The 24,188-nt window shown below is 44.6% G+C and overlaps 1 long non-coding RNA gene across 5 annotated transcripts in view; it reads left to right on the forward strand.

Annotated features, from left to right (window-relative positions):
• LOC107322899 overlaps nucleotides 1–24,188 on the forward strand; it is a 291,000-nt gene that overhangs the window by 210,570 nt on the left and 56,242 nt on the right. The gene's annotated exons all lie outside the window — the stretch shown is intronic.

Raw genomic sequence — 24,188 nt, forward strand, 5'->3', positions numbered from 1 at the left:
AGTTTGTTAGTGTGGATTAATTATTTGACCAGTACCGTCTCTTCTCTTGGCTATTGGATTGTAGTGTCTGGGGCTTGTAATGAAACGTTCATCAACAATTCCCACTCACCAGCTGTATTTGGACAGTCAGACTCTTCCCTCACCTGAATTGCCCATAACAGTTTCATGAAGCTGGAAACTTTTTGAGGGTCCAAATATGCATCACTATTAGTTAGGCTTGCCTCTAGAAAGTATGATTGGCTTGATAATTAAACATAATGCTGTTCCCCCTATGTTTGTGGTGTGCTCATGCTGATGACTTGCTCCCAACCTTGAGGCTAATAGATTAACTTTTCATTCTGCTCTTCATAAGCAACAAGTTTTATTTGTCATTCATCTTTCTGGCGTGATTGTAGAGGATGTCAAATAATGTGCCACCTTGTTGTCCTACCAGGTTCATCAGGTAGGAAACATTCAGTATAGCTTTTTTCTAGGGTGGTGACTTGGTTATGGGTACTGACATCTTTTCCACTCATTTTCTTCCAAGATGTGGGCTCTGTCTCAGTAGGTTACCAGCACTGATTGAAACATTCAGTCATGCAAATCATTCTGTGAGGTTCAGTAATAGCAACTGCGTTAAATTAGTGCTCATTAATGCCTAATTTCATTTCCTCTTGTTTATTACTCAGGCTTTGGGCACTGGTATAGTACGGTAAAGTATAGTTGGTTAAATAATTCCTTCTTTCCATCCTCCCTTTGCATGCCATGTCTTCTTGACAATAGTCCTCAACGGAAATCCATCAGAGACTGTGTTTGGTGGTGCCACTGTGTGCAGGTGATGGCTGGGTGCTCTCCTCCCTTCCCAGTTCCTCCTTCCAGATGAGAACTGAGTACTGCAGCACAAGAAGCTGCCACCAGCTGTGCTTTTCCTGTCTTGTATATTAACTGAGAGTTGAGATTGAGGTTAGGGGCTTCACTGAGGCTTTTCTTTTGTCATGTACCATACAGTTCTGTCTCTACTTTGTCCTCTTGAGTTGTCATACTATTGTGCATTGCCATTTTTTTGGTCCATACTCCCTGTTGAAAGAGTTTGCTGGCCTCAAGGGATGTGCTTTATATCATGAGATCAATCAGTCTTGTTTGGCGACCCTTCTGGAGATACCGTTCTCTTATATCCCGACTTACACTTCTGTGTCTGATTTCGGTTCTTGCTTGCCCTTCATACACATTTTGATCCCTTCTTCAGCTGAGGGAGAATATTTTTTCTCATTCAGTGTTGGCTGCATCTCCTCATCCCAAGATTTAAATAGACCAGCATTTTCTTCTGTTTTGCCAGCACTGAATTCACACAAGATAACAGAAAACCAAGCCCATACATTGTCAGCCAGTCATGCTCTCGCAGTGTGGTGACTCTCTGTCACGTACCACACTTCTCTTGCTCAGCTTACAGCTGTAAAACTGTTTTTTCCACTCTCTTCCAAGAACAGAGTCCAGAGGGCAGTCCTCAGTTTGATGCCTGTCTCAATTTGCAGAACATCCTCAGACGGAAATGACATTGATAACAGCAAGAGAAGAGTCCTCACGAAAGCAGCAGCAGCCTTTCATTGCCAGCTCCTCCACTGGGTCTGAGCTAATAACTGCCATGCCGCAAACATTATTTAATTTGTGTGGGCCTGTTCCACAGTCTTCCTATTGACTTCAGGGGCACTGGATCAGGCTGTATGGTAGCTACAGCTTTGCTTTATGACTCACTATCACTGCCTTGGAACACTCTCTGACAGATCAGTCAGATTTTCCATTAGAACGTCCTCTGAGGAGAGGAATGAGTGCTCAGCTGTCTGCTGACTACAATGTGTGATTTCTCACTGGTGTATTTATCCCAAATAACCTTCCTCCCTGCCATTAGAAGATTCTGGGTTTCAGGTGGGACACTTGGAGGGTGTCTTACAAAGAGTAGAGAATGCCTGCTTGAATCTTTGCCAGCCAGCCTTGCTTGTTGTGTCTAAATGTTCCTTACGTCCTTTCAGTCTGCTTCCATGTTGTTACCTGAAAGGAGAGAAAAACGGATTTTTCAGGAGTAAAATGTGCAGACTGTATATTTCCAGTTAGTCTGTGATAGCAATTGCTACTGTGTGCCTGACTGACCTGTGACTAAATAATTATAATAGTAAAATCACTTTAGCCCAGCATCATAAAAATCAAAACTAACACTCCCATTCCATAAGCAGTATTTGTTACATGCTGAGAATGTGCTCATCACAGAACAGAAGACAATTTGCATTGCCATCCTAGGGTATATATTTGCCTCTTACCATAGAAACTTTTCTAAAGATTACTTTTTTTTGGCTTGTATTCTTTTTTTAATTAATTAATTGATTGATTGATTAATTATTTTTCCTGTGAGAATCAGACTTGAGTTTTGCAATCTGATTTGTGTTTTCTTTTGGTTGTTTTGTTGCTGGAAGTGATCAAGGATGTGGAGTCAATCTGCCTATGGAGCACACCTCACACTGCTCTGGGTTCTAGATTGGTCGTTGATCCATCCATACCACACTCAAGTCAGCTCAGACTCTGGGAGGAAGAGAATTCTTTTCTCTTCTTACAGAGCAGTTTGTTGGCCACAATTACTTTTCAGTCTCTATTCACAGAGCAAACCATGGTGTGCAATGCAAAGTTGGAATGTGAGCAGAAAAATACTTTGGGCACCTCAGTGCTCAGAGGAAGAAAGGAAGTAAGCAAAAAATGATGAGCAGTTCAGAGTTTTGTTTCTGTCTGCTCCTCTTGTTGGTTTTCTTCTTCTCTGTTCTAGGAATTCTAAAGTAGTGCTATGAGGAATAATCAATTAATGCTTGGAAAGCAATTATAATGACTCCCAGTTTACACATGAATAGACAGAATATGGCTTAGGTGACTGAGTCACAATCATTTTCTGAGTCTGATAGGGCACGGACAGCAACAAAGAGCCTGCTCAGCACTTGTGCTCTAATTGCTATTTTGCCAGAAAAGTTGGGGCTGGAGATCAAAGAGGCAGCAATGAGTTATGATGCTCTCTGAATGTAAATTGCTGTGCACCGTGTTTAAAAACAAAAACAGAGAAGCGCTACATGCTGTAGTGATTTCACAAGTGCTACTCAACTCATGCAAGACTTGCTTGAGGTTTCACAGGGTGACCATGGGTCATACCAAGGGCAGGATCCAGGCATCGTGACTCTAGTGCTGAGCTTAACCACAAGACCATCTTTCCTCCTTCTGAGAACTTGGTATTTTATTGTTGAGTACCTTATCATAGAACTCAGTATGTGAAACTTCCCCTGTGTTTAGCCTGACACGGTGGTTAATGTTGAAATCTCTTTTTTACTTAGATCATAACTCATAATGTCTTGCTTTTATTGAAAAGTACGCAGCTTCAGTTCAGATGAGTGGTCGGGTGCTGTAATTCCTCACTGATACTATTCACAGTTCTGCATGTCCAGTGAGTAAGTGCCTTTGGTGCTCTGGTGGTCAGACAGGAGAAGACATGTGAAAAGGATCATTTTTTTCTCTTTTCACCTCCAAGGATGAAGATTTTACCGTGATGTAAACCCAGGTGAGGATGTCCCCCTTCATGTCTAGGGACATATTTTTGCTGTTTGAAAATCCACAGTGACCATGTAACTGCAGAAGAGCAAGCATGAGTCTTGCTATACCACTTCATATCCTATCAGCCAAAAGAGCAAGCCAGCTTTTGAGCCCTCTAGGGTCATTTTATTTTTAGGGCTGATGCCTGAAGCAGGAAGAAAACAGCTTGATCTGTAGGTTCTGCTCTGAGCTTCCAGCACTGGCAGCAAAAACAACTTTTGACATGCAAGCTGCCTTTAACCAATGGAAAAAGCCGTACGGGCCAGTAAGTTGCAATATTTCGAGTCTTGCTGTTCAGAGCCACAGTACCGTTCCTTGTTTATCACAGAGCTGCTTTACTTTTGATCTCTTCGGTCTATATTTGACATTCCAGCTGTTTTTCTGCCTCTTTATTTAATTTCAGGCTTTTTCTCTCCATGCTCTTTCAGGTTTTTCATTTTTCCTTGTTTGTCTGAAATCCATCTTGGAGACACTTGTTGCCCTGTTCTCTGATCTGTTTTGTGCCTCTGCCAGCTGCTGCTGCCAGTGGATAAAATGACTGAATCACCACTTTGTGAATTCTGCATTTGCTTGTGGGGTGGCAGAGCCAAGGCCATCATGAACAAATCAAGCAACCACAATAAAGGCCCAAAACACAAACAGTGGAACTTAACCTCAAAGCATATGCTGGAGCCCTATGAGGTGACAGCCAGCAAAACACATACCAAAGGGCCTCAAAGCATTACTCAGTCTCAGTCCTACTTTAACCACATCAGAAGTATACACCTCACACAGCTCCGGATCAGGGAGAGGGTGGAAGGCAAAGGTAGCAGTGACCAAAGGATCTTCTTATTCCTTCTAGAATGAGAGTAGTGGTGGTGGAGGGATTTAATAACAAACAGGGGTTAATGAGCACAGCAAAGCGGCACTGAGTGCAAGAGGGAAGGTCCCGCTTGGCAAACTGGCTCCTTCTGTGCCCTATCTTATGAGGCTTTGGATTTCTGCCGTGCTTCATCTGGGCAGGTCGCTTCCTCAGAGTAGCACCATCTCCATAAAACAGTGGGAGGGCACAGCAGGTGGGCAGTGCTTCTATTGGCATGGTTGGATCTGTATCTGCTCTTATCAGGTTGTCCCAGAGCTGACTTGACACAGTAGTGGTGTTTCCCATGCTTTCTAAATGCCCTGCTTATTAGCCTAAGAAACATTATATCAGGAAATAGCGATTCTGGATGACCCCAAGGCCAGAAGGTGTTTGGGCTCTTCACACCTCCGTCTGCTGGGACAAGGGCTTGCCAAGAGGTAATTTGTACCTTATGTGCCAGCAGTGATTAAGTAAACACAGGGTCAATCAGCACTATGATGCTGAAGCTGGTGGATGTTTTGTTCTTTAATTTTAGCTCTGTCAGAGTCACCCTTGTGCTGCCAGTGGAGGTGGATGGGCATTTCACATAACCCAGGCTCAGTGGTACCCCCAGGTTTGGTTGCTTTTGTTTGCCAGCGTGTTTCATTAGGGATGGACAAGGAACAGGCTGAAAGGTGCTCATCTGAACTGCGAGCATGGGACAGGGATGTATTAGTGTGTTTGAAGTATCCTGGTCTGTTCAGTTGGAAATAGCCCTATAGTAAAAAGATTTTTCACTCTTTGGCCCTGATGCAAAGGGGAAATGGGTTCCTATTTGCATTGTCCCCACAGTGTTTGTGTAATTAATGTATGTGGGGGTTCTCCCTCCCCCGCCCTCTCCCAAGGTAAAAAATGACCTTGTCAAAACTTAGATTACAAAATCTTAGTTACTAAGCAATGGGTAGGGCCCCACTGGGATGGCATCCCAGCTCCTGAAATGGTATGTATAGTAGAAACTAATAAAAATGGTGTCAGAGGCTTTCAGGCTTCCAAGTCCCCTGCTGTGTGACCCCCTGATCCCAATTTATTAGCTGAACCCAGGGAAGCAGACAAACCTCGCTGGCTCCAGACTGTAGGCTCCAAGAAAGGAAATAATGCGAGCTCCACAGCTGTGAGCAGGAGGGAAAGAAAGGAGGGAGGGTAGCCCTGGTAGAAAGCAGGGTGTGGAAAGTTGGGCTGGAGAGAACCGATGATAGGAGCCATTTGAGCAGGATGGGGAAGGAAAGCTCGTCCTGTTGAGCTGATGTTGATACGCTTTAAACATGTGGTAGAGGAAGAGAAAGAAGAGAATGGAAAGTGGGTTGGCAGCAAGTCAAAGTGGTTTCCTTCCATGTGCTAGCAGTGGGCTTCACTCTGAGATCACCTCGTGGTGGTGATGATTTTGCAGCTGGGGGTAGCAGATGGAGTGGCAAAGAATATACCTGTGGGCCAGAGAGGATATGCCATCCCCTGCCATCTCCCGGATGCACAAGTTTTCTCTTTAAAGCATGAAAGGTGATGCAGCTCATCATGGTACAGTGCAGTCCCTGGATTTTCTCGTTGGTGTGTGATACACGTAGCGATTAACGCATGTTGCACAAGAGGAGTGCAATTCTTCTTTCTCTTTTTTTACTTTTCTTGAAGAGCTGCCAAAGCAAAGTGATATTGATGAGGATGACTTGCTTCGATTAGCAGATGCTGGCTGAGGAGCAGTCACCCCGGCCTGCCTCCCTCCCCCCATTCTGCCTTGGACAAGAAACCTCTGTATTCTCTCTACTTCCAGCAGTTGTCTCTGGACTGTGCTTCTAATCAACACCCAAATCAGCTTAAGTAGGGGCAAGAAGCACAACAATAACAGTCCTTGTTTAATGCCAACCATTGCATTTGAAGTGTTTTGGCTTCCCAAGGGTGATCTTATCAGGAGAAGGCTGCACTTTTGTAAAGGCGATTAGGCAGTCAAACAGCTAATGATGAATATGAACGGATTAAGGCTATGTGGAAGGTAAGCATACAGCAATAGAGCCCGCCTGACCCATGTGCCAAGTCTTTGTACCTGTGTAATTTGCTGTTTGGAAATGTGTCTGGGGTTTTCTGAGGAGGGACCAGCCCAGTGCTTCTCCTGTCTCATGGCCTCAGTGTTTGTTTCTGAGCAGCCCAGGTGTGGCTGTACAGAGCAGGGCTGTGGTCATGCTCTGACTTACCTACAGCTATTTTGAAGTAGCGCCCCTGGATGTAAAACCAGTACAGATGAAAGATGTGAAGGCTGGCAGAGCCTGTGCATACAGGAGGGTTTTCTCCTATGTGCTATTAAGAAACAGTCCACAGCTCCATAAATCTGGGTTTTCCTGGCTCTGTGTTATTTCTTTTTAAATCACAACCAGGGTGATCATTTAAAATGACCACATTTGTGTTTTCCACAGTCAAATGTAGGAGTCCTTAAACATAGTCTGAAGAAAAGAAATGTAATATATTCCTCCTCTCTCCATCCATAACTCTGTGAATCTGATGGCTTCTAGTGGTCCTCAGTAGAAGATTAAGATGTGCTTTGTCCTATTTGGGCCCTGCAACCAAATGCATCATATACCTGCGTGTGGACTGGGCTCAGGTTTTGGTGTGGTTGAATAAGTGAACCTGGAGCAATGTTGCTGATCTGCAGCTCTGCCTCATGAGAGAAAGGTGGGTGATGCAGGGCAGCTGGGAAAGAATGCTATGCCAGCACCTGCTGGGGCTGAGGATGTGAGGATACAGTTGTGGCTGCTGCAGTTCATACCTCTGTGCTGTGTCTGTGGGGCTGGAAACAGAGGAGGGGCTATGCTCCCAAACAGGTAAGCTTGACTTCTGTAAGAACAGTCCCAACCCTGAGCTAACAGCATAATCACGCTGCTTCAGGACACGTGTTGGGCTTTCTGGTGTGGATGAATCACCTGGTTGCTGGTGTGGGGGCAGCTGCAGCCATACCCTAAAGTGCTTCCTGAGACTGGGGAAGGCAGCTCCCCTGGATGAGTGCTCCTGCTGGGCTGTGGTAGGGCAATGGTCTGCTTGCCCTCTTGGGTGCTGAGTAAGCAGAGGGCTGAGGTCAGAGTTCTTAACGTGCATCTCCTGTACCTTTGGGCAGGCTGCACTCACTGCATGGCCCTTGCCATGAGTGGCTTACGTATCATTTTTCTTACGATCAGCTGAAATTGCTTGCATTGTTGGATGATTTTTATCTTTCCATCACAGGCGCTGTGCACTTTAAGGGTGAAAGGAGCTGCTTTGCTTTATATCTTGGGCATGAGGAGGGATTATTTTGCAAGAGGTCATGGGAAAGCGAGAGAAGTTATGATCGAGTTGTGCCCTCTGGAATAAGCTGTGGGATGCAGATGTGGAGTGTGATACCTTCACTTTTCTTCCTTTCCCTTCTTTGTTGATGATTCAGAGCAGAAATGATCTGGGTCGTTTTCTGTTAGAAAAGATGCTGGGCTGATCTGAAACAAAGGGAGAAAAGCAAGTCACTGTTTCAAGTGAATTTGTGGTTCAGTTGAATGAAAGCCCAGTCTTGCCAACTCATGGCTTGATCATCAGTGCCGCAGTGCACAGTCCTTTCTTACAGCTCCAGCTCTTGAGTTATGGAAGATCTTAAAATAAATCCCTCCCTCCCCCCACACTCTGTAGGCTTTGTGATTACAAAGAAAATATAGGAAACGTGACCTCAGTGTACCCTGAGGACCAAGGAGCTGGAAGGCAATGGATTAAAAGCTGGCTCAGACTGGGAAGTGTGAAGGAGGATGATGTACAGTTCAAGTCTAAAGACAAAGGAAAAAAATAGGCATTTGGTATTGCTAGTCCATACTTTGAACGATATGCATGAGAGGTTCCTCTGCTTGGGATCTGAATAGGAGCTTCAGATCACCTGTTTGTGGTCATTTAGAAGTGCTGTGGAGATGAGCTTTGCAGATGTGAAGGCAGGAGGTCAGCTTTTGTGCTGTGGTGTCGGTCACATTCATGGAAATCCAGAGGAATATAACAGTCCTGTGTAAAATGATGATTCCTTCCCAACTTGTGGGCCAACCCAGAAGATGTGGAAGGGTGGTCCCCTTGTGCCTGCCTCTGACACAGAGTGAGACATGGGGTTTTTGAGGGAAAAGGGTTTAAATCTCTGCTCACAGTAGGATACTGAGGTATCCTTACTGGGACAAAGTAAGGTACTCACTACGTACCAGCACTGGTAGGCATTTGTGTCCAGAGCTGCTGTCCCTGCACAGAAAGTGCATGGATCAGTACAACAGTTACTGCTCTGAGAGGGCTGAAAGTGACACACAGATCTGGACTTATGGCAGATGCAGTCATAGAATGCCAGCAAACAAACTGATACTCCAATGTGAAGGAAACACCTCCTCTTTCCATCCCCGACCTTGAAAGTAGGCTTGGGAGTGCAAAAGGTATTTTGTCCCTTTCTGCCGTGTCAGTTGGTTTAGTAAAGAGCTTTCTTTGGCAGGGAAAAAGATGTTGGGATGTTCTGGGCTGCAGGATGGCAGCAAAGGGCAAGCCTAGGTTGGACTGTGGTAGGGGTATTTGAGCTTGCTGATGGGGAGTGGAGCAGTCAGTAAGAACGCCAGGGAGCATTCACCTGGGCGTTTAAAGCAAGCTCAGTGACCTGAGATATGAAGTAGGCCAATGGAGCTGCAAAAGACATGAAAGCAGTGTGGGAGTTTCTCCCTCAGGTCAGTTTTTGGACACAGTAACCTGCTCCTGTCAGACTGTGTTAAAGTAAATAGGTTAATTACTGCTTTGTGTTTTCTCATTAATCCTACCTCTGCTTTCTACTTCAGTGTATTTTAGAGATTGCCAGATAATGTCAGAGATGAATTCAGGCAGAGGAAAACCAAAGTTCAGCAGATCTGCTCTAATTTCAGTGCAGCTTAATGGATTATATGGACGCATTGCTACCACTGCCCAGAGAGATGATGCTGACCCATCATACCTTGCCTTTGTGCAGTGCAGCAGCTGGGGGGTTCAGGAGCAGATGAGTGCTGTGCTGCCATGCAGGTGGTAGCTCCCAAACCCTGCTGAGCCCAGGCTGCATCATATCGCTTTGCTATGAAATTCCCGGCGCCTGCTGTGCTGGTGTCTTGGCAAGGAATGAGAGAGATAGTTCTGAATTAACCCGTATTCACCTTATGATTAAGGAATGATACTTTTAAAGAAGTGCTGCAATTTTTTGTTTTAAATATCGGTCTTGCTGTTTGAAGAGAGATTAAATTCCTTGGCTTAGTTGCTCAGCTTTTCTTAAACTGAGCCTTAGTTATGAGATCAGGATGCTGTGGACTAAGGGCCAGACAAGGGCAGAGCAGGGCTGAGGAACAGAGAACAGCATTTTTGGTATAACCATGCTATTTACACAAACACTGCACCCCACCTTTCTAAAGTTTGAGGTGTGGAAGGCTAGAGAGATGAGAGGCACAAAAGCCAGGAAGGGTGCCTGAGTGGTTTATATGGACCTGAAGGGAAGGGGGCATGTTGTGAGTGGGGTATGGAGCCTGGCACCCACAATTAACAGCACTGGGTTTATTCCCTTTGGGCCCCATTGCCAAAAAAGACTTTTCCTTGCCAGCCAGAGGTAGGCAAAGCATGGGTGGGACAAAGGATGTGCTGCTTTCCTAGAGCTTCTCACAGCTGTGGGGATGGGGCACGGCATTGAAGGGGGGCTTCCAAAGGGACCTTCTCAGGTGGACTGGCTGTCACTTAAGGGGATTTCCAGTAACTGTTTGTGGGCACAAAGTAATGTCTTTCTGCCGTGTATCTGGGAGAGCAAAAACAGCCCGGTCATGTGCTGGAAAAAAATGACTCATTTCATATTGGATCTAAGTGAAACTAATGTTATTACTCATTTTTATGCAACTCTAGTAAATTGTACTTATTAAAAAGGAGGGGGAGGGGTGGGGGAGGGACAGTTACCTCAAGTTTAACCAACATGTACTAGAAAATTAATTTAGGAATACGGTTGACCTCAGCTTCCTTGTAATGAAAATCTGCTGACAAATCTTGTGATTTTGTTTCTCTTTTTAAAGCAGCCTTTGGGGTTGTTCGCAGTTCAGGCACTGGGACCAGCTACTGATTCCTATCTGGCTGGCTGATTTTGCCATTGCTGTTCCAAAGGAGCACAGTGGGGTCAGCTGGTTTCTGGGCTTTCTGCACTGCTTGTTGATACAGCATTTAAGCTCATCCCCATTGCTGAGGACCACTGCTGGGCTGCATGCAGGGCTCAGTTGCTGGAATGCAGCAGTTGTTTGCTTTCCTGTTGGTACCAAATTTGTGTGAGGTGTCCAAAAACCAATGTACACTTGTGCCTTGCCCCCCTCCTCCCTTCCTGTCTATCAGGTCTGCAGGGTGAGCTTGGAGCTGGTGGCTCTGTCACTGGCACAATGGATGCCACAGCAGGTCCTTCGCTTGGCAGCAGCTGTGCCACAGGGACACTGTGGATGTGTGTCTGATGTGGAGTTTGGTGAGGGTTTGGCTGAGGATGGAACTAAGGATGCATTGTGGAAAAAATATATATATTTATTCATGCCAAGGTGTGTTTAAATCACTCTTCTGGCTGTTTCTTTTAAACAAAAGAATATAAAGGACAGGGGAAGAAACAAAAGCTGCTGTAGGAATGGAGTGATTCTGGCTGGTGTAAGGGATGGACAGGTGCTTCTCTGGCACTGGGAGGTCCGTTCCTTGCCTTTCCTTCAAGTGAGCTGTGAAATGCATTGGATCCTTTGGAAACAAGTGCTGGATACAAACTCCAGCAGAGCCCACAGACTCCTCCAACTCAAGGGGCTTTAACAGACTTGTCTTGGTGACTGTGCAGGATAGACCAGCGTTAAAGGGTACCTGGAAAATTATGTACTTTTCCCAGTTATTCTGATTGAGCACCTGAAAGATCTGATTTCTCCCCGAAAACATAGCTGGGCCTAGGTCAGTGCTGAAGGAATGCACTTGTGGTATCTGCAAGATGAAATGGAGATGTATTTTCTTCCTGTTTGCCCCAGAATTATCCCAGTTCTCAGAGGGCTGTGCAGTGTTGTGCTCTGTTACTGCTGTGCTAGTGATGGAAAGTTATTGTCCTCATTAACTTTTGTATTCAACTTTTTTGTTAATTAAGAAAAAGAAGGCTGAGATTTGTTAGAAGGAGAACTATGATGTATTTTCGAAGGGTTTGGCATGTAGCTTAGATCCCAACTGCAGCTTTGGAGATCTGGGCAAAGCAAACTCAGAGTTCAACACATTCACTGCTGCCGTATGAGGCTCCCATCCATGAGTCAGCAAAGTAAGATTCTCTCTCATCCAAAAACATTCCTCTTGGAGAAGTCTGCACCTTCAGTACATCTCGGCTGGTGTAGGGATGGGGTGAACCACTGCCCTTGATCCTTGCAGAGGTGCAAAGGGGTCATTGTGCCTCGTGGCTGCTATCTGCTGTGCACACCCAGGGCTGCAGCATAGACCGTGCTGAACCATTGCTTGTACTCACAAACAGGAGCAGCCATGGGGTTCCCATCAGTGTGGGTTTGTACTCTGGTCATGGCTAGGTTTGTACGAATCTTTTGTTGGCAAAGAAAACACAAAAATATATATTTATTTTTAAAATAAATGCTGTGAAATGACTGCAGGCATCTGACTGACTTTGTCATCCTTTCCTTGGCACAGCAGCCTCACCTCCCCAGCAGAGTGACTCAGGATGCTCATCTTGCTGGCTAAGGCTTTCTCTGTCTCCGTCCATGGCACTGTACACCCTTTCCCTCTCTCCTAGCTGCTGCTTCCTGTCCTTGTTAGCAGTGCAGCTTGTTGAGAAATAGAACCATCTTCAGTGTTGGTCTTTGACATTTTCTGACCCATTTCTCTGATCAGAATCCCAGTTGAGTTCTTCCACCTGCTAATGCAGCGTTAGGATGATCAGCACTCAAATCCCTGAGACTCCTTCTTCTCCCCAGAGGTTAAAGAGAATCATTTTGGAAAGCATTAACTTTCTGCCAGGTTACAAGGGAGGAGATGAATGGATCCGTGCAGTCCTGGAGGTTACTCCCAGCCTGCAGATATCATCCGGGTTGCTGAGCCCTTCCAGCACTGCCTGCATCCATCCCACCTGGAAGGGTCTGGGGGAAATGGCACAGGTGGGAGATGCAGGGCTATCTCAGGTAGGTTTGGCAGGAACCATTTGGCAGGAACGTAGCCTGTGATTGTGCACAGCTCGAGCAGAGGACGTGCTGCCAGCAGTGTGCTGCCCCTGGGATTTATAGGGCTGCTTGGCTGCAGAGCGAGCCCATAATGATTTACACCAAAGTGTGAATAAGCAAGAAGAAAGAAATCAATTGGGCAAAGTGTTACCTGACCAGCAGCTGTGTCTCTGTAGGTGAAATGGCATGAAGACTTGGCAGTAGCAAGAGGAGAAGTGAGAGGAGCTGATGGTGTCACTGAATGCAGTGCTGTCCCATTGCAGCCTTGTTTCATTCTGTGTTGGCTCCAGGCACCCAGGAGCTGGGATTTGCACACACTCAGGAAGGATCCTGACACTGGAGAATTCATTTATTTTTCAGTTTCCAAAGCTAGAGAAAATGTCTGTATGGTCTTTAACATAAATTAGCCTGCAGGGAATCCACAGAGCACCAGCAAATTGTTCTGAGGGGTCGGGGCAGAGGGCTGGCCTCTCTCTGTTCATCTTGGCATCAGATTTGCAGAGGACTGTTACTGAAAAAAAGAAAACAAAAACAAGGATGAAAATACTTAACTGCAGTGAATGTTGACTATATTTTTTTGCCCATCTATGTGAGTAAATGGTTTTTCTGGGTTTTTAGGCTCATGCTGGAGCAGGCAGTTGCCTTTGGTGATGTGAAATGGGCTGGATTTCTGGGTTTTCTCTTTGCTGGTTGTTTTGCTGTGTGGCCAATTGAGCCTGTTTTTATTTGATATCTGAAAAAGTTTTTCTATGTTGACATCTTAGTTTTTTTGCCCTTTACAGTATATCTGTCTGTTCACTGATTACATTTCTGAGAACATCAGAAACTCAGGGCTACCTGCCACCCCTGCAGGTCAGCCCCATGGGGCGGCAGGAATCTGAGAAAGAGCTTCATTGACCATACAGATGGATGCTGTGTCTTTTTGTTGTGTGGTAGAGAAGAGCTGCCTGCCTGGCTCCTGGCCACAGCTGGCAGGTGAGCTCAGGTACATACCATCACCACAGGGGTCATGCCTTCCCCTGGGCTTCCTCAGTGCCCTGGTGCATCAGCTGGACATCAGGTTGCATCAGGGTGGTGGAACAGGGAGCCTGATCCAGATGTGGAGGTTACAGCTGTGTATCTGCATGTTGGGACTTGGGGAGAAGAATGGGGAAGGGGCTGCACAAAGGCAGCATGGGGCAGAAGCTGGGCATCCCTAGGGCTTTATGGTCTGGGTGTCAGTGGGGACCCTCACTGTGGCAACTTGTGGGAGTAAGGCAGCATGCAGCAGGGGCATGCAGCCGAGGAGATGGTGAGCTCATGTGCCTGTGTTACTGTCTTAAAGGCTATTTCTGTTAATGACAAATTCATTGTAAAAAAAAAAAAAAAAAGAAAAAAAAGAAGACAAATGGCAGAGGCTAAATGTAGTTTAAGCTAGTCAATGGCAACAAAAATAGAGGGATTTATTTAAATTGAACTGCATTTGAAAGTCTATTTTAATCTAGTTCCAGTGCTCCATTCATCACGTTGCTGTCTGGGCATCATTTTCAGGGCTGCTGACCCCTGAGCACGTAGATGTATATGTGGAGTTGGGAGTGCATTTCCACAGCAGCTATGCAGGCATTCATGTGAAAACCTTCCCATAGGGGAAGGCAGTGAAGGGGACCGTGGAGTCTCACCAGTGGTGTTTGGAGTAATGCACGTGGTGTATGGTGGGGCTGTGCCTGGCTGCCAAGTCCTGTCCCCTCGGTCCTAGTTCTGATTTTTGGAGGGTCGTGCAGGGGACTCAAAGGCAGAAATCTGGTTTCTATTTCAGGCTGTGCCACTGTGACGTGTTTTTAAGAGAGATGGTGGATTATGTGTTTCCCACAACCAAAGGGAAATGTGCTCCAAAGGGAATATGAAAAGGAAGCCAAGGGAAAGAGGAAAGGGGTGATGTGATCCGATACCAGATGACCTCTCTTGTACAGGCATATCTCCCCTTCTCTTGGGTACCCTGAGAAACGTACCACTATCCACAGAACGGATATTCTCCAAGTATGCTCCCCCACACCCTTTTTCCCCTTCCTTTAGCTCTTGATGTGTTTAGAAATTCCCACTAGTTTGCCTCTCTGGTTTCCATAACCTCACTGACACCGGAGCGATGAGGGAAGCCTAGCGTTAGCAGTGAGCAGTGGAAGTTCAGTTCAGTCCAGCTGCGGGCAGCTCTGTGCTCACTCTTCCCTGTTTTAGTTTTTCCACTACCACGTCCATTTCTGCAGAAGCAGCTGACACCTTAGTCACAAGATCGGAGTCACAGATCTACCAAAGCTCATAATACCTACTTGTATGTTTGTGTGTGCATTTTCTTTTTCAGGGTAAGTACATATTTTAACGATGGAATAACAGCTTGTCCAAGAATCAACAGTCCACAGGGAACCAACTAGACGAGCAGCCAGGACTTGTGCTGCTTCCTTGAGGTTTGAGGGATGAGTTTCTTGCCTGTCCTCTTACATAAAAGCACAGAAAATTGTCAGAACAAACACATTTTTAAATATATGACACCATCAGTCAGAGCTTAAGAGAAGCTCATTGGCTGGAAAAGAGATCAAGGCAACCAGGAGTTTGGATGACCTGACTGTGAGGCGTTTAGACTCAAAGGCTCTTTTTCATTCACTGGAGCTAGTATTTTTTATTATTATTTTTTACTTTGGGTAGTCAGCCAGGAAAGAAAGCAAATCTCCTTCCCCTTTTTGCAGGCTCTGAATCTGGAATCGGAATTCTATTGTGTTATTTAATCCTTCTTTATTTATTTATTTTTGCTCAGGACAGATTGCTACTGGGTTTGAATCCTTGCCTCAGAGCCTGCACAAAAAAAAGGAGCAAACTAAGGGGTGGCTCACTGCTCACCAAACAACAAGCCTGTTCTTCATTTTAGGTTAGGTCTTATCACCTGGAGTCGATGCCCCCCCTGGGTGTGAAGTTGGTTTTAACCAGCCCTGCCCAAGGAGGGAGCTCTAGGAGGAAGAACTACACTGAGCAGAACAGGATACTCTGCTATGCTTTCATTACCCTTGGGTGAGCTGTGTTATATTGATGTGGGAGGAGGGGTCCTGGTGGTTGCCCTTTCACATGAGGTGCCACCAGGTCCCTCCCAGGTTTAATTCTTGCTCTCTCAGCCCTGCCATGTAGGGCTGGGGGAGAGGTAAGGTGGGACTTCTTGTTTAGTTATCTTTCCTCCCTCTGTATCCTCAGAGCCGCAGGGCACTGCCTGTGCTATAAACACAAATGAGTTGTCTACAGAATTTCATTAAATTTGCAGGCAGTGATCATTAATCCAGAGCGAGGAGAGGAGATGGAAAGAGGCTGATGTCCAGCTGGGATTGGCGAGACTAGTTCTTGGATTGTTTTCCCCACTGTGTGGTTGTCCTTATCTGCATCTGGAAACTGGAGTGTGTTGTATGTGTCTGTAAGAGCAAGCGGATGTGTGAAGTGTTCTGGCAAAGTCAGAAATCTCATTTTCCCTTCAATATAATACGGCCTGATTAGATTGTTATTGACATGCTGAGAACCTGCTAGGGTTGTTAAGTCTCTGTGGAAAGGCATCTGCCTCTTCCTTCCCTCCCTTCTGCCTGGAAGAAGCGCAGGGCTGGAAATGGGAAGGACCTTCCAGACTGCAGATTCCAGCTGTGAAATACATCTATTGGGAAAGCACAGCGCACCTGCCAGCTGACCGACAGCCTGAAAATGGGAGTGGGACTGTAAGCCAGTTAACAGCAGAAAGGAACAATTAGTGATCTTCTAACAAGAAAAGAAATAAAAGAATGAGGAAAAAAATAATGAAGCAACAACCCACAGAAAGAACCTCAAAGCAAAACTGCTGTAGTTTGCTGGATGTTTTTCATCCCATAGATCACAGCTGGTTGATTTACCGGCAGTGTTTGGGTGACCAGCTGGGAATAGTGAGGGCTGGATTCTTCCTTGTCTGTCTTGATTCCAACCTGTCAGAAATGTGTGGGTTCAGATGATCTTTTGTCACGTTAAAATGAATGGATGCACGCTGTCCATAGAAGACTGTGCAGTATCACACAGGTACATCCAGGGCACTTGCTCCCGGTGCAGTACCTGCAGGTTTGTGGTGGGGATCTTTTATAGATGGCAAGGAGTTAATCAAGTAAACAAAGATCCTTCTAAAACTTTTTGTTTTTAAAATAATTCAATCTGATAATGATTGCACTGACCCATCCTTGCTGCTCTTCTTCTGATTAGAGCTGGGTTGTAGAGGCCGTGATGAGTTACCACAACACTCTGTTACTGGCACTGTTAACTACTGTCCCTCATTACAGTAAATTAAAGGCAGCAGGGAGGGGAATCTTTTCAAGGTGTTCCTCAGCATGCATGTAATTATTTAAATTGACTTAAAAGGATGAATGTATTTTAATTCCTCAGAATGCCCTTGTCCTGAAAACGTAATTTCTTGTCCTTTAGTTTTAGTGTTTTTTTTTTTTTTTTTCTTTCTATAAATGCACGCTTTGAGGAGAATTAATTTACTACTCAAAGATTTCTTTGAAAGTTACATTCAGCACCATTAGTGTTATACAGAGAACCTTTACAAAGATCTGTTTGTCTATGCAGGTATTGCTGTGGCCCTGTATTGCTCTGTGCACCAGGTGGCATTTGGTGCTATGGAGCTTCCCTTCCATGACCATAGGTCCCAGGAATTGCAGAGAGGAACAAAGCGAGAATCTCTTTTGCTTTCAGAAGAGCCTTGCGGGAGAGCACTGGGGTCAGTTCAGTCTGTGCTTTGGGCTATCATCAGCGACATGGTTAAACCAGAACGTTCCCAGATTACCTCTGAGATTGTGGTGTAGACAACAGAAGGTGCCAAATACTTCCTAGCACTCTTGAAAGGAAGTGTTGTCTAAAAAAAAAAAAATAAAAGAAAAGGCTACCACTGTGAGTCTGGAATCACATTTGTGAGCTGCTGAGGGAAGAAAGTGTGATACGAGATCATCTTGTTTCTTTTTTAAAGTCTGTCCTGACTTCATTTTGTGTCGAGTGCAGGTTTTCTCCTAAGCATAAGGCAAATGCCATGATACGTGTGCTTCGTGCTGACGTATATCAGCTCTGCCATATGTTTCATGGGAAACAGCACATTAAGTTACTCCTCCTTGTAACTTGCTTTAAAATCGAGTACAAACTGCGTATCAGTCACCATAAATAAACAGAGAAACCTCTGAGATTGGAACCATCTGTGAACTTAAGGGTGAAAAAAATCCCATTGAATCCTACATCTGCCCATGCCCCTTTGCTTTCACATGTTTTTATTTAGGGTTATGGCTGCCCAGAAATGTAGCCTGGTGCCATGCTGGGTATCAACTTATTCAGTCTGTTGGCTGTCAGATCTGGGTTTCAAACATCCCTGTAGCGTTTTGCTGATTCCCTCAATGTTAATCTGTGATTACACTGGAATGGTCAAAGATGCAGTGGTCCCAGCGTGAGGATGAGGAAAGTAATGGGAGAGATGGCTACTATGCACCTTAGTGTACAGGCCACTGTTATAAAATGCTAATGTACCTATTGGTAAGGCTGATGCAGCAGTCTGAAGTATAGCAACTTGGTATGTATGTGCTCACAGCTATGCCTGGAACTTCTCCGAGATCTCGCTGTTAGGATTTTAGAGCCATTCGTTTCATGAGCAGCACTCATCTGGCCCTGTTGCACCTGCTTACAGCTCATGGCTCCATATCTGCTGGAGGGCCTCAGGCAATGGCTTGCTCAGATCTGGATTTGCCATCCAGCATATGTCTATCTTCACCTGGCCTAACCCATATGTGTGCACCTGCAGTGTGATAAGTGCATTCTGGACCATTGTCAGTTGCATTCTGGAACTTAGAAGGGAGAGACATGGTATGATAGAGGTAGATACGGAAATGACTCTTCAGCAGTAGGGATGTGGTATCTTGCATTGCGGTTTTCCAGTCTGTCCAGTTTGTGTAAGGAAGCAGAAGGCCTGTTGCTGTGAGGGGCTGATGACTTGGTATGCTTCATCAACCACTTAGTCTCTTAAAGTATGAAATGTTGCAAATGCTTTGTCTGCAGAAGTCTTGAGATGACTGGTTGGCCGGGCTGTTCTGAAGGCGTTGGATGGAGCCAAGGCAAAGGTGGTCTGAGACCTTCATTGCAAGCCTTTAGATTCAGAACCACCTATGATCGATATTGACATTTAATGTGTGGTGGGGATAGGTTTGAGAGGGATTCCTTAACTCTCTTTAGACAGTGCTGTTCAGCTGCTGGCATTGAGTCTGTGTGGTTGTGACTCAGTCTCCCTGTATCAGCTGTGCTGCTTGTAGCTTAGCTGGAGGAGAAATGCAGGGAGAGCCTCTGACATTGTTCTGTTACAAAGAATGCACTCAAAATGATATAAAATGTTGGTTCTTCCTGCTGTTCAACATCAAAATGACACAAGGTAAAAACATGACTCTGTTGATGATATGCTCTCTTGATGATGGGAGAAGCAGAATCGCACCTCTGCTTTGGGTTTGACTGCACATGGAACCAAAAGTGAGATTGTCTGAGTGGCTTTTGTTTTAGTTCACTTAAGATAATGGAAAATAGTGAGAAAGAGAAGTAATAAAATCTCTGCAGGACAGTTTGCTGTTACAGAATCAAGCAAGAAAATTCAGAAAGTCTTAGTAGTGGTAGATGCTTGGTCAGTACCTAGAAAATAAGACATTAGAGCATCTTACCCTTGTGACCTTCTGCCTCAGAAATGTCTGTGTTCTTGACTGCTTTTCTTCCTAGTAAAAGAAATGATGTGGACATATGATTTGAGCCCTGGGACTTAAAGAATGTAAGCATGTACATGAAATTAGATGTGTTTATGTTTTGCTGAGTAAGGGTGTCCTAGTCAGGTATTTAAATTTTAAATGCATTGAGACCTTCGCTCATAAAGTAAGCAAATTTCAACCTAGACAGCAGTGGAAGGTATAAATATTAAGCTCAAAACCATCTGTTACCAGAGTTACTCTTCGCACTACTTTGATGGGCAGAGCATCTTTGAAACCCTTTTGCAGTAGCTAAGAGCTTATACATTAGCTTTCATGAGAGACATTACAGACGTCTGTGAATATTATATAAACACAAGCCTGTTCAAAACAGTTTATAAACCTAAATATTTTATAAGAAAATACTGAACACTTAACTGGCCTTGTATTTTTTATGCAGCAATAAAAACACCATTTCTATCAAAAGATGCTGGAAAACCTGACTATATAATGTGACGCTTTGTTATAAGCAGGAAGAAAAGTTCACTGGCATAGAATTAATAAGATGTGTAATCTGCACAGTAATTTCTACGCCACACGTGGAAACAGCGAACTTCGTCTGTATTTGCTTTTGCATAAAGATGCATGTAATTTGTGAGGCCCTTCTCTGATGTATCTTTGTGTCTGTGGCTAAAGAGATTAGCAACACTTGAGGCTGTTACAGTGCTTGCAGTGGTGTCCAAGTGAAAGGGAAATGAAAGCACCATGTGTGCATGCAATTTGAGAGATACATGGCGTTTCTTGCCTTTGCCAAATGTCTTTCCTGCAAGGAAGCAGCGAATTTTATACCTAAACTGTTCTCCCAGAACGTGTGCAGCAATTGAGACACAGTGTGGGCTCTGAGAAAGCTACAATGAGTTGCTTTAATCCAGAAGTCCCAGGTGGACTCTAGGAGGAGCATCTCCTCCAAAGACCGAAGTACAAAAAAGGCTTTTGGCTGTATTCCCGAAGGCACTTCATTCAGATTTTCACATGGTATGGACACTTAGAGGTAGCACATCAAAGGATGTGCAGGCTGTAATGCAACAAACCTCAAAGGCTCATCTCCATAGTGGGGTTAACTGGAAAATCACCCATCCTGAGTGCTTGGGTTCAGATGATGCTGGGCAGGGAGCAGACTCAGCTCCAGGAAGGAGAGATTTTTTTGCCTTCTATCATGGAGGGCTCTCGGCATAACATATTTAAGGGCCTTCTGTGTTCTGCAGCTTGCCAGGACTTGGTAGTGGGGTTTTACATGAGAAAGAGTTGGTGCTATCTGAAAAGGAGCTGCACTCCTGCAGCACAAGGAGAAATTCCTTAATCTGTGAATGAGAGAGATTTAGGGTGTAGTCCTTGTTCTAGATGTTTGTCTTAGCATCTCAACTGAGAATGCAACAGCTCTGTCACCTCTAAGCAGAGCAATGGGGGCACTGACAAGCAGGTAGGCTTCTGGAGGAATTTAAGCCTGGGTGCACTAAGTGGCCATGTTTCTTTCAGAGACATCGGGCTTAGACAGCAGAGAAATGGAAGCGTTGAAAAATTACAGCTTGAAGGGCTGGTAAGGAGGAGGAAGCTTTTCAACTAAGCTTTCTTGAAGCCCTACAGTATTGTAGGGTCATAGTTTAAGTTTTTTTATGTCTCTGATGCTTGTTCTACTGATCTGACTGATTGGTTTCATTATTTTTACTACTTTTATTGCCAAAATATATTTATAAGGCTTGACCTTTAATGCTAGCAGTCAAATGGCTTTCAGTGGAAATTCAACTTCTAGTTGTGCAGACGTTTAAAAAGTTGTTTCCTTTTTATACTAGAAGGATTGTTCACGAGTGCTGTTCCATTAGAGGTAGCAGTGTCCCAAGATGCATCCAGCAAACCCTATGAGCCAAATTAGGAGAACACAGTGGTAGAAATGCTTGGCCCTCTACTCCACCTTTATTCACTGGCTGTATAAGGCCATCCCTAAATGACCAGCCTGCATGAGGTGTGAAGGAATTCTCTTGTGTCCCAACTGGAGACCACAATGTTAACAGCAAAGATCCAGAGTTACCGGAAATCTGTACCTTTTAATTCTTCCAGGAATCGTGGAACTGGCTCTGTTTAGTGGAAGATCATGTGTGTGGAAGGGGAAATTCCTTTCAGATCTGCACAGACATCAGGTCAAAAGTTTATACTGGCCAAAAATGTTAGTGTAGCTTAGATGAGTCTGAACAATGGTGGCCAAGAAAATGCATATACTGGAATAAATGATAAGGTTGTTGTGGCCACATCTCATACAAATATATGCCAGGACTGATTCCTTGGTGGCCTGCAGTTATTACCACTTTATGCTCACATAAACAATGCAGAAAAGAAGTTTAGCATTTGTGCCATCTACAGAGCAGCAAACTCCAATGCCAGCCTGAACAGAGCAACTATTCTCAGGTCTGTTCTCTTTCCCATAGCTTGATCTGGAGTGTGGCTACCTTAAAGCACAATGCTGTCAGAAAATCTATCAACAGGTTTGTCCCTATAGCCTAAAGTGTTTTGCAAGCAGTTCATTTCTATAATTATATTTCTTTGTTTCTGTTTTGAATAATTCAGGAAGCTATCCATTCTCCTTATCCAGTATATCAGGCCACTTGCAAGTCATGAGGCTGCCAAAAGGTGAGGAGAGCTCTTTTTTTTCTGGGCTCTACCCTCCCCACAATTTTTGTTTAAGTTTTATTTTTAACAAGGTTTATTATTTGATGAGTTGGAAGCTGAGACACCAAAACAGTAAATGACTTGGCCAAGGTCATGCAGGAAATCTGGGATGGAGAAGCAAACATATGATTGCTTCTGATTTCCGAGCCAGCACTCAAACCACTGGACATCCTTCTTAATTTCCAGTCTCTTCTGGCATTGCTGCCAGTGTTCTGAGCCAATTTCTCAACCACATTGTACCTCTTTTTCCCTGCTTTTATAAACAAAGCCAACCTTGCAAGGTAACACACCAAAGCAATCTATAAGTACGTAGTAATTTCCTTAGCCAGTTTCACGTCAGTTTCAGTTCACAGCTTGTTCACCAACCAATTTATTCCTTGCTTGAAGCATTGTACTGAATCATTCCCATTCAAAACTATCTGTTAGCACTCTGCAGATCCTCAGACTGAACATCTTTGATCCACCCATTTCAAGATTAGATGGGTGACAGAACCTTAACTTTAGATCCAAAAACATCCATGTTTTGGAGGTATATTCAGTGCCTGTGCCTGGATTTGGCTCTAAACACGGTTACTTTGATCTGGCTTCAGATCTAAATCTTGTGTCCTGTCCCATCTCTGTTTTTGGCACCAAATCTTGTGTTCCTATCTCTGTGAGAGCTCTTAGCTTTGATTAGTACCTCGGTGTGCGTGGTGTGGGAAGGGACACCCACTGATGCCCTCAGCCTTCATGCAGATGGAAATACCTTGCACAGGCACTGGGTTTCTTTAATGGCTGTTTGTTACATACCTGAAGGCCTACAGGATTTAGCATTTGGACTGAAGTCTTTAAGAAACACCAGCCTTGTGTGTTCTCACGTTGTGTGCTCTCCCTGTTGCCTGTGTTCCATGCAGGATGTGCAGCTCCTTCCCACTTCCTCGAAATCAAATCACCACCGCTCCTCCCCGTTTCTTCCCCATCCCCACATGATGAGAACATTGCATGGTTTTCCCCTTTGGATGGGAAAGCCAGGGCAAACGTGGTCCTGTGGTCTTTTGCACTAACAGCACTTCAGCAGCAATTCACTCTTTCCAGGGAATTATTCTAGATTTATTCACCACAAAGCATCCAACCATAACAACTCAGTAATTTTAAGGCCTAAGGAAAAAATGTAACAAGATGTTCAAAATTTTTGGTTTGGGATAATTGGGAGTTGTTTATATCCCTGTGCTGCTGATTATGTTGTCGTATACCACCATTAATAGTGTCCTCAGGAACAGGATTATCTTTGCTTGGAAACAAAGCCGCTGCCTTAACCACTTAAGTGCTGGCTAGCGGAGCTGATAAATGGGAGGAAGAAGAAATTGCTGTTACTGAATTTAAAGGCTGTGCATAAAATGTGGTGACAGGGATGGAATATACGGATAGATGAGTAGATAAAATGTATACTCATTGTAGGTTTTAGGAGAAAGATATTGGGACATGGCTATTGTACCATGGCATAAGACTATGCCCCAGAACAGCAGAATACAGCTCTTGCTCTCTCTGAGTTTGAAAACAACTTTCAGTACATTCAGATTGTACCAGCCCCTTGAAGTTGTGTCTTGCTTGTGTTTTATACTGTCTTGTTGCTTGTACGTGAATATAGAATTTGCAGAGCTGGCCCAATGCTTTTACCCTTTATAGGGAAGAACAGCCAGGGCTATCCACAAAGTCCTTCAGATGCTTACTTGGATGGAAATGTATCATGTACAGGGCTTGACAGTGCTGTTCCTCTGCAGGGTCCATGTAGCAGCTGGGATGGGCATCTCCTGCTTCTCCACTAGAAAAGGCTGAGCTGAATGCTTTTCCCCTTACTTTGACAATTTAGAAGAAGTTGAAACCAATAGAAATTACATTAGTGCTCTTGTTTTGTACCAACATCCAACACCTCTGAGGTTTTTAGCAGTGATTTTCCTCTGATTTCGTGGCAGCTGGGATGTGGAAGGCAGCACGCTGGATGCACTTTGTCAAGAGAAACATTGTCTGCATCCACAATTTTCATAACATCTAATTTAATGTGCATCTTGAATTTTTTTGGAAAAAAAATAATCCTCAGTAACTGTAGAG

Source organism: Coturnix japonica, chromosome 20 (genome assembly GCF_001577835.2).
Source record: "Coturnix japonica isolate 7356 chromosome 20, Coturnix japonica 2.1, whole genome shotgun sequence".
Classification (NCBI taxonomy): Eukaryota; Metazoa; Chordata; class Aves; order Galliformes; family Phasianidae; genus Coturnix; species Coturnix japonica.